The 9,717-nt window shown below is 43.6% G+C and overlaps 1 long non-coding RNA gene across 1 annotated transcript; it reads left to right on the forward strand.

Moving 5' to 3' along the window:
- Positions 1–3,743: 3,743 nt before the first annotated feature.
- Positions 3,744–8,039, forward strand: LOC139042018 (uncharacterized). Its single transcript, XR_011498209.1, has 3 exons — positions 3,744–3,875; positions 5,148–5,244; positions 7,863–8,039. It is a non-coding gene; the product is annotated as an uncharacterized lncRNA (long non-coding RNA).
- Positions 8,040–9,717: the final 1,678 nt, after the last annotated feature.

The following is a 9,717-nucleotide window of genomic DNA, read 5'->3' on the forward strand; positions in this document are numbered from 1 at the left end:
CGAATATAGTCTTTATTTGAAAAAAGTCATACTGCATGGAAAAATTTCCAGTTTACTCTCAGATGCCACCCTCTCACTCCCTTAGTGGTTATAGACGTGAGGACTGTTTAACAATTTGGTGTGCACTCTTCCAGGCCTTTTATAAAAAAGAAGTTTTAAGTATATTGTTATATTGATCTCTGATGAATGGAATCCACTGTGGCTGGATTAAAGAAATCCAGCTAGGAAGGAATTTATTACACAGTACTTAATGGTTTACAGAATAGTTGAAAGAGACTCTAGTTTGAGTTTCAGCAAAGCCTTCCAGTGTCAGGCCACTAAGGGAGTTGCTGCCTCTTCTATGAAGAGAAAATCGCCAGTCAAGGACCACCCAGCCACTGCTAAGATCCGGGAAACAGCCGTGATAAGGAACAAGCTGCTATTTCGGGCATCAGGACTGTACTTTGTCTGCTATGGTACAAGAAATGGATGCTCTGGGTCCTTCCTCTTAGCACCACAGAGATAGAGCCCGGACACTGGGATCTCGACTGTTGCTGCTACGGAAAAACCAAAAGCCGCCTCCGCCTAGTTTCCAGAAGCAACAGAAGCTGCAGAAAGACAGCCTCTGCTTGACTTTCACCCCCCACATGTTGTCCACGAGGCTTCTCAGTGGCCAGACCTAAGTCGCACCCAGCACCCAGCTGCAAGGAAATCTCAGCCCCTTTTTGCTCTCCGGCCTCTGCAGATCAGAAAGGCACTGGAGAAAGTAGTGAAGTGGATGTTGACTCCACTTCCACAAACAATGAAGGGGTGAGTCCTAGAATTTTACTGCTATAAAGGACCTAGAGATTTAGTTAATTTTAGAGATCAAGAGATTGAGACCCAGAGACTAAACGATTTGTTAGTGATGGGGTAGAGATCAGAGATCGAATACAGGACTTTTGATGTGGAGTTCAGTGTAGCCTAAAGGAAAGCCACTTTCCCAGGAGTCAAGTGATACTGTCCAGCCTCATTAAGCTTATTGCCTGCAAACCCACTCAAGAAATCATTTTCATCTAAGGCACACCTCTTTGCCCCCCAATTTATATTTCTGTAGTTCATTTTGGAAACACAAGTACAGAACCTTATATTTATCTCTTTTGAATTTTGTCTTTGTTGGCTTAATAAGACAATTTTGTGTCCCAGTATAGTCCCTCTCAGCACATGCAAATTAGGTAAGCGTGTCTTCTGTGCCCTAATCCAGATCACTCAAAAAAAAAAAAAATGTTGAGTGAAACAGATTAAAGAAATTTGTGTGATGGCTCTTTCTCACTAGAACTCTTTCTCTCTTGATTGCCACTGATCCATTTCTCACCCTTTCAGTGCAATTATTTAACCACTCACCAACCTACTCAATTGTTCTAATATCCAGCCCATATTTCTCACCCTTGTCCACAAGGAAATCTGTCCAAAAGCCAGGGCAAGCACAGATACAGTGGGTGAACATTCCCCCTAATCTGCCTGTCTAGTCATTATGTCAGAAAAAGAACAGGCTGTTAGGGCAGACTATTCTTGGCAAGGTTATGCTGACCCCTAGTGGACGCTGCTTCTTTTTTTTTGTTGTTGCTATCATTCATTTTTTATTGAAGTGTTCTTGACAATACAGCATTATATTAGTTTCCAGTGTACAATATGATTTGCTATTTGTATTTATTGTGAAATGATCACTGTAATAAATCTAGTTAACACCCATCACCATACATAATTACAAAATGTTTTTCTTGTGGTGAGCACTTTTAAGATCTACTCTCTCAGCAATTTTCAAATATACAATACTGTATTATTCACTGTAATCACCATGCTCACTTTAGTTAATAATACTATAGTTAATATCGCTACCTCTTTTTATAAGTGCTTACAAGCCATTCCTTCAGTAACCTGCTTGAGAATATCATTTTGGACTGGAGGCAACCTTACTGATTTGACAGCCTGAAGGTATAGAAGCAGATGGGGCTCATCCATTTAGTACCCTGGTAGCCCCACTAAGGGATTCTGAGATGCTCTGTGAAAGTGGCTGTGGACACATGAAGCCTGTGAGAGCCATGTAGGAGCCCCTTCCTTCGACAGGGGCTGCAACTCTATGTGGCCACTGTTAAGGCTGGATGTGGCCGGTGTGACTGAATGCGTGTCTGGAGACAGGTTGTGAAATCTCAGGACAAATCATCCCTTTGGTTACACATATCAGGCACATTTAATGAAACAATCTTATGTCCTGGCCCAAAATCTCTGTGCCTTCGCCCTCACTGCTGTCTATCTTCCCGCCACCCTTTCCAAGCCTTTTCCCCTCATCTCCTTCAACCTGTCAACTCAAATGCCAACTTCTTGGAGAATTCTTGCCAGTTTCTTCCAGCCAAATGAATTTTTTTTTTGTCTGAGCCCCTGAGCATTTTGTTAGTACTGTCAGTTTAACATATGGTTTGGGTATTTGTACCCCTGTCTACATAGCGGAAACTTGACTCTAAGGTCCTCATCTTACTCTGTGCGTACCTCCAGTGCTGAGCAAGAACTAACAAACCAAGATAAAATGTGTGTGTGTGGGGGGGTGTTCTTTAGGGAATTTTTAAAAATTCATCACTTTGGGATCATATAAAAGTGCTTCTATGGAACATCCAAATCTAGTTTTTTTTTACGCTTTGGGCAATTTCCTCCTGCCAACTTGAATGTTTGTAAATGGCACATTTCTATTTTCAGTTCTCATGGCTGGGGATGAGTAAATTACTGGCAGGAGCGGGCAGTGAAATACTTCTTGGAAGAGATGAGATAGCGAATATGAAACACACTTAGAAGAAGAAGTGGAGTATACTTGGTGGTAAGGAGGGGCAAAGAACATATTTAAAAAGGACTGGAAATATTCTATGGACTGACCAAAAGTTTATAGGATTTCTGTTTATTATGGTTTAAAATCCTTTAGGGAATCTTAGAGTAGGCATTAATTATTACCCTGTCTTTTTTGGATGAGGACACTGAAATTCAGAGGGTTTAACTGGTTTGACCAAGTCATACAACTAATACATGACAGGACCAAAATGTAAGTCTAGGACTTGTGCATACAAATACAGAGCTCTTTGCACTACAACACACTGGACTAAGTTTAGGCAGCAAAAGAGCCCCGAAGGTTGTGACATTGCGAAGGGGGAACTGAGGCCATTCCCTGCATTTTGTTTGTCCAGGGAAGAACGGAGGGAAAGGAGTTCTACAAAATGTAACCCAGCAAATCCCTGCTATGGAGTAGGGAACATCTGTGGTCTCCTTTGCTCCACTCATCTGACTCTTTGTTTATCAGTTTCTCCTTAAGTCAAAAAAGGAACTGAGAGCATAACCCAAATCAATAACCAGTTCCTGCCCATGTTTCTCAGAAGGACAGCTGCACAATGTGATGAGCTTGCAAATGTTGCGGGGTGGGGGTGGGGGGTGCAGTTGGGAGTAAGGCAGGGGGAGTTGTTGGGTCAGTTGACCAAGTTGTCCCTACACAAGAAGGGTGCTTCAACTCCATTCAGTCATCTCCGGTCCCAGAGTTTGTGGAGCCGAAGTTATTTTCTCAGAATGTTGACAACTGGTCCTTCTAGGGAAGGAGGACACATCTTTACAAAGACAGACTCTAAACTAATAAACGGCCTTCAGGATGTGGTTGTAGCAGTGCAGGTGGTTAGGATCTGCTTTCCCCTAATCCTCATGACCACTGAATTCCTGGGCTGGCCCCCTCAGTGATTCATCTCTGTTCAACAGCTTCCTCAGCACAAGCCATCTGCAGCTACTTGCCGGTCACCACAGCTTCTCCTGCTCTGCGTTCCCTCTGAACAGCTGCTGGTGCAGTGGTTCAGCTTGGTATTTCTTTCTCCCACTAATAAGCCACGTTGGTAAGTTAATCCTTATCACAACTCTACAATACGGCCATAATTATTCCTATTTTGCAGATGAAGAAACTGGGACTTAGAGAAATCATACAACTGTCTAAAGGCACATGATCACGTATTGATAAGAAGCAGGGCGAGATGCAGTGTGGGACTCAGACCTAGGTTTTCTCTGGCTTCAGACTGCGCCCCTCAAAGACAGTGCCAGCTCTGAACTCATCGCTTTCTAGGTAGCCATCTTCTACTCACCAACACTGACAAAATAATAGAATGATGTTATTGTCACCCATTTATATTTTTGTTCAACATTTTTATTTGGGGGGCCTCAAAGTACGTTTCATGTGTATCTTCATAACTGTCCTAGATCTTAAGTCCCATTAAGAATACAATTAACAAACCTTTACTGATAAGTTACTGGGTGTAGGAGGGCCTGGGCAATATGCTGGGGATAGAAAGAGGAACTTGTCTTTGGACCATCATGGGGAGGTTATGGGGCAGAAAAGGGGAAATTTCCTTGCTCTTTGCTCAGCACAGAAATGCATTTATAGCAAGTATTTTTAAAAATGAAAATGATAAATGTGACTGTGGTCAAAAATCTTTGAGAAACCACCAAAGAGTGGGAAGGCAAGGGGATGTGTATGTATTCTCACGTGGTCAGGCCGTGTTACATAAAATGGGTGTCTTCTAAAAATGCAAGCCACATACTTGATGATCTCTTAGCAATTAGAAGAATTTTTGCTTAGCCCACATGTATCAAGGTTGCAGCTTTGCTGACGATAAAATGAACAGCTAAATTGTGGCTTTGTGTTTGTGCTTGTGTGTCTAACAATTCTAGGACAAGAAGCAATCCAGCTCCCTCTCTAAAGACATCATTTCCTTCCCTAGGCCCGGCATCCTGCTTTTCTTGCAGGTTGTCTTTTTCATTTTCCCCTATTTCAAGGAAGGCGCGGAAACTATACATTGCCAAAGAGCAAATGGTGCCACCTACTGGTTAAAAGTACAAATACAGGAACTGGTAAAGTCACTTCAGCCTCACTAACTGACGCATTTTTATTCACCCAGTTATAGGTACTTACTGAGCCAGGCTCTGAGGGTATTCAATAACAGTTCAGATGTGTCTCCTACTCCCATCCTTGAAGGAACAAATAGCCATTTTAGGGAGCTGAGAAAAAAAGCTCACTTCCAACAGAAAATTGATAAAGCTGAGGGAATAATTAGGATACCTTAATATAATGTTCAGGAGATAAATCCGTAATAGTTTTTTCTTCCTTTTTCCAGAATGTAAATATCTACAATTGTTGACAGTGAATAACTTTAATAATACTGGTTGAAGAAAATAAAAACTACATAGAAAGAACCGTATAAAGCCTATCATGTAAGTTTCCCTCCCGCCGGCTTGCAGAAATAACTACTATTAACAGTTTGATATATATCTTTCAATATTTTTCATAGATCAACCTCTTCCTTTGTTATCTGTTTAAATAGTTGCCTAATATTTCACTGAATGGATAAAACAACTTATTTCACCAATCCATTACTTGTAGTCATTTAAATGTTTCCAGTTTCTCACTAGTCTAGACAATGCATGCTGTATTGGGGGTCACCAAGACCACTCTCAGGTTCCTTCAGGATTGCTGATCCACTAGGACTCACAGAACTCAAAGGAGCTGTTATATAAAGCTATGGCTTATTACAGTGAAAGGGTACAGATTAAAATCAGCAAAGAGAAAAGGCGTACGGGTGAAGTCCAGGAGAAACCAGGTGCAAGCTTCCAGGTATCCCCTCCTACTGGAGTCGCACAGGGACGTGCTTAATTCTCCCAGCAATGATGTGTGACAACACGTGTGAACTATCCCCAAACAGGGAGCTCAGCCAAGCCTTGGCGTCCAGGGTTTTTACTGGGGGCCAGTCACATAGGCATCTAGCACCTGCATGACTGACCTTGTAACTACTCAGGCTGCAGCCTCCCAGAGGTCAAACTGAGACAGCATGGCTCAAGGCCTCAGGCATTTAAAAACACTTTTATCAGGCAGGACAGTCGGATGGCTGCGAGGTCATCTTGCAGGCTGGTTAAGGGCCAGTCCCCCTGAAGACAGACTTTTCTTTGGAACGTGCATGCGCAGAGCTTGAGCAACCAGGGCCTGCTGAGCGAACCCTTTACTGCACAGAAGCCTTTTACATTTATGGTCTGAACACCGACAAGGCTGACCAGGACCTTGGTTGCCTCATCCCACAGGTCAGCTTCTACTCTTTTCTCCACTTTCTTCAGGCAAATTTTCCTCAAATTGGCTATTATTCTCAAACCTCTATCCTCACTCTTAGCATATAAACTGGATTCTTCACCTAGAAAATAGAAACCATCAGAAGAGAATACCTTTGACTCCTTGCCATCCTGCATCCCCACCCATTCTTTCCCTTTCCCCTGTTCCCATGGAAGAAGCTAATCCTCCACCTGGCTCTGGACCACACCCCACCCCTTAATTCACTCAAGGAAACACCTTCCTCCACTCCACATTTCCCTTTGGCTATGGTCCCATCTTTCTTTTCACCTTGAAAGACTAGTCCACACTCACTGCCTCCATTTTTCTGCTTCCCATTATCTCCTTGCCCCTACAATCAGGCTCCCTTTCCCTGACCCCACTCCCATCAATCTCATTAAAGATGCTAAGACATCACAGTTGTTAAAGCTAATAGGAGCTCACTTCACTTTACATCTCTGTGGTACCACTGATCCTTGGCTTCCGGGATATCAATTTTTCTTTTTTCTTTTTTTCGAGGAAGATTAGCCCTGAGCTAACATCTGCTGCCAATCCTCCTCCCTCTGCTGAGGAAGATTGGCCCTGAGCTAACATCTGTGTCCATCTTCCTCTACTTTATATGTGGGGTGCCTGCCACAGCATGGCTTGATGAGTGGTGCATAGGTCTGCACCTGGGATCTGAACCAACGAACCCTGGGCCACCGAAGCGGAACATGCAAACTTAACTACTGCACCACTGGTCTGGCCCCCTCAATTTTTCTTTATTATCTCTGACTATGACTCAATTTCCTTTGTGGGTTCCTTTTACTTCCCTGGCCCTTAAATCTTATGTTCCTTCAGCAATCTCTCAATTCTTTTCTCATCTTTTCTTATACTCGCATCCAAGGCAATCTCATCAATTCTTGTCCACTCATAAGCTAATGACCGGACCTCTTTTCTGAGTGTCACACCCCAGTGTCCAACCAGCTAATGATCATCTTTACTGGAGAGTCAAAATGTCCCAAAATGGATCTACTTTTCTCCAGACTGATCCTCCTCCTCTATTCCCTATCTTGGTGAATGAACCCATCACCCACTCAATCACCCAAACCAGAAACAAAGCCATCTTTGATTCCTCCTCTTTCATCTCCCATATCCATTTAGTCTCATAGCCTTCTCTCTTCCATCTTCTTAATGGCTCTTAAACACATTCGCTTCCTCTCTGTCCCCTGTGCCAGTACCCCAGGCCCTTGTCATCCCTTGACTCATGATTGCCCCAATCTCTTAACTGGACTCTCTGCCTCTAGGATTGTCCTCCCTGATCCATCCTCAATCGTATTATTCTGCTGCTTAAACTTCTTTAATGGTTTGCACAGTCTTTAAGAAAACGTGAAAATTTCTTATCAAGGCATAAGTTGTCCTTATGATCTGGCCATGCCTGTCTTTCCAGTAACCTACAGACAACTGTGAACACCACCATCTCCCTCCTTCTTCCTCCTTTCCCCAGCAACACATTTACACTTTGGTGGGAGCTCTCTGACCTTTGTGCCTTTGTAGACCTCGCTCCTTCTGCTTAGAACTTCTTTCCTCCACTCATCCTTCAAGACGCAGATCAAGCATCATCACCTCCTCTGGGAAGCCATCCCTGATTACTCTCCTTCCATTAAGGTTAGATGCCCCCCATGTGCTCCCTCAGTAACTTGCCCTTGCCTCTCTCATATCGCTAATTTTGCTAAATACTTATCTTCCACTCCAGCTGTTCTCTAAGTTACTTGAGGGCAAAGATCGTCTTATTCATCTTCATATCCTCAGCATCTGCTGTAGTTCCTGACACAGAGTAGATATTTCCAGGACTGTAAAGTGAGAAACTTTGGGTTGATTCAACTAGGGGCTCAGAAGACTGCTAATGTGACTCTTCAGGTAAAAACACCAGGTGAGTCTTTCAGGTAAAGCCTTTGGGACGAGGGAGGCAATGGCATCGAGAGGAAAATGTATGATGTCTCTTCTGGCCCTCCTTTCCCTTCCATTTCTAACTTTCCCAAAGACGGATTAATCACCAACATTAGCCCAGATTCTTTGGGGATACAAAAATGAAAAAGCAAAGTCCTTACTCTCAAGGGGTTCACGGACTGTGGTGGGGGTAGGGGAAGATAGCACTCTTCCTCTGTCCCTCCAGGCTGCCACTTCAAGGGGCTATGTCCCAATCAGAAGCATTTGCTCCTTCCTCCATTCGACTCGGATGGGGCTCAAGTGTCCCCGCCCTGGGTCTCAATCTCTTTCAAAATTACAAAGTTATAAATGAGGAAGAGGAAAGCAGACCCTGGCGTCCAGGAGCTGGCCTGGTCTATGAAGGAAGTCTTCCTTGGTGTTGCTATGGCGGGCCAGGCACTCACAGCTGGGTGTTCCTATTCTCCTGTTGAACATAAACCATTTCACAGAACATCAAGATCAGACAAAGCTACTCTGAGATCATGAGGGGACAAGACAAAAACAAGACCACCCTGTAGTCATGTCTGAATACAGACAAAACGTGAACGTTGTCCAAACCACAAAAAACCAAACATATCCTATACTGGCTAAAATGACTTACAGCTCCTATTTTTTTTTTTCTAAATTGTGTTTTTCTGTTTTTGTTCTTGTTGTCAGTGCCATGGAGTTGATTCTGACTCCTAGAGACCCTGTGTACAGCAGAGTGGTACCTTGCCTGGTCTTTTGGCACCATCCTCTCACCTTCTGGTCCTATATCAGATAATTATCTGCTGCTATTCATAGGGTTTTCATGGCCAATTCTTTTGGAAGTGGGCATCCAGGTCCTTCTTCCTAGTCTGTCTTAGTTTGGAAGCTCCATATCACAGCAACACACAGCCACCACAGTATGACAACTGACAGACGGGTGGTGTCAGGTTCCCTGACCAGGAAAGGAACCCAGGCTGCTGCAGTGAGAGCACTGAGTTTTAACCACTAGACCACCAGGGCTGGTTAAAACTGTGGTAAAAAATACATAATATGAAATTTACCCTCTTAATCTTTTTTTGTGTGTGTGAGGAAGATTGGCCCTCAGCTAATGTCTATTGCCAATCTTCCTCTATTTTGTATGTGGGACGCCACTACAGTGTGGCTTGACGAACAGTGTGTAGGTCCAAGTCTGGGATCTGAACCTGTGAACCCTGGGCCACCAAGGCGGAGGATGTGAACTTAACCATTATGCCACTGGGTCATCCCTCACTCTTAACCATTTTTAAGTGTAGAACTCAGTGGTGTCAACTATATTTACATTGCTGTATAAAAGATCTCTAGAACTTTTTCATCTTGCAAAACAGAAACTCTATAGCCATTGAGCAACACCTCTTCCCTTACCCCCAGCCCCTGACAACCACCATTCTACTGTTTCTACTAGTCCAGCTTTTTAGTTTTTATTTTATTTTTTAGGAAGATTAGCTCTGAGCTAACTGCTGCCAATCCTCCTCTTTTTGCTGAGGAATACTTGCCCTGAGCTAACATCTGTGTCTATCTTCCTCTACTTTATATGTGGGACACCTACCACAGCATGGCTTGCCAAATGGTGCCATGTCCACACCCGGGATCCAAACTGGTGAACCCTGGGCGGCCAA

Source organism: Equus asinus, chromosome 25, assembly GCF_041296235.1.
Source record: "Equus asinus isolate D_3611 breed Donkey chromosome 25, EquAss-T2T_v2, whole genome shotgun sequence".
NCBI lineage: Eukaryota > Metazoa > Chordata > Mammalia > Perissodactyla > Equidae > Equus > Equus asinus.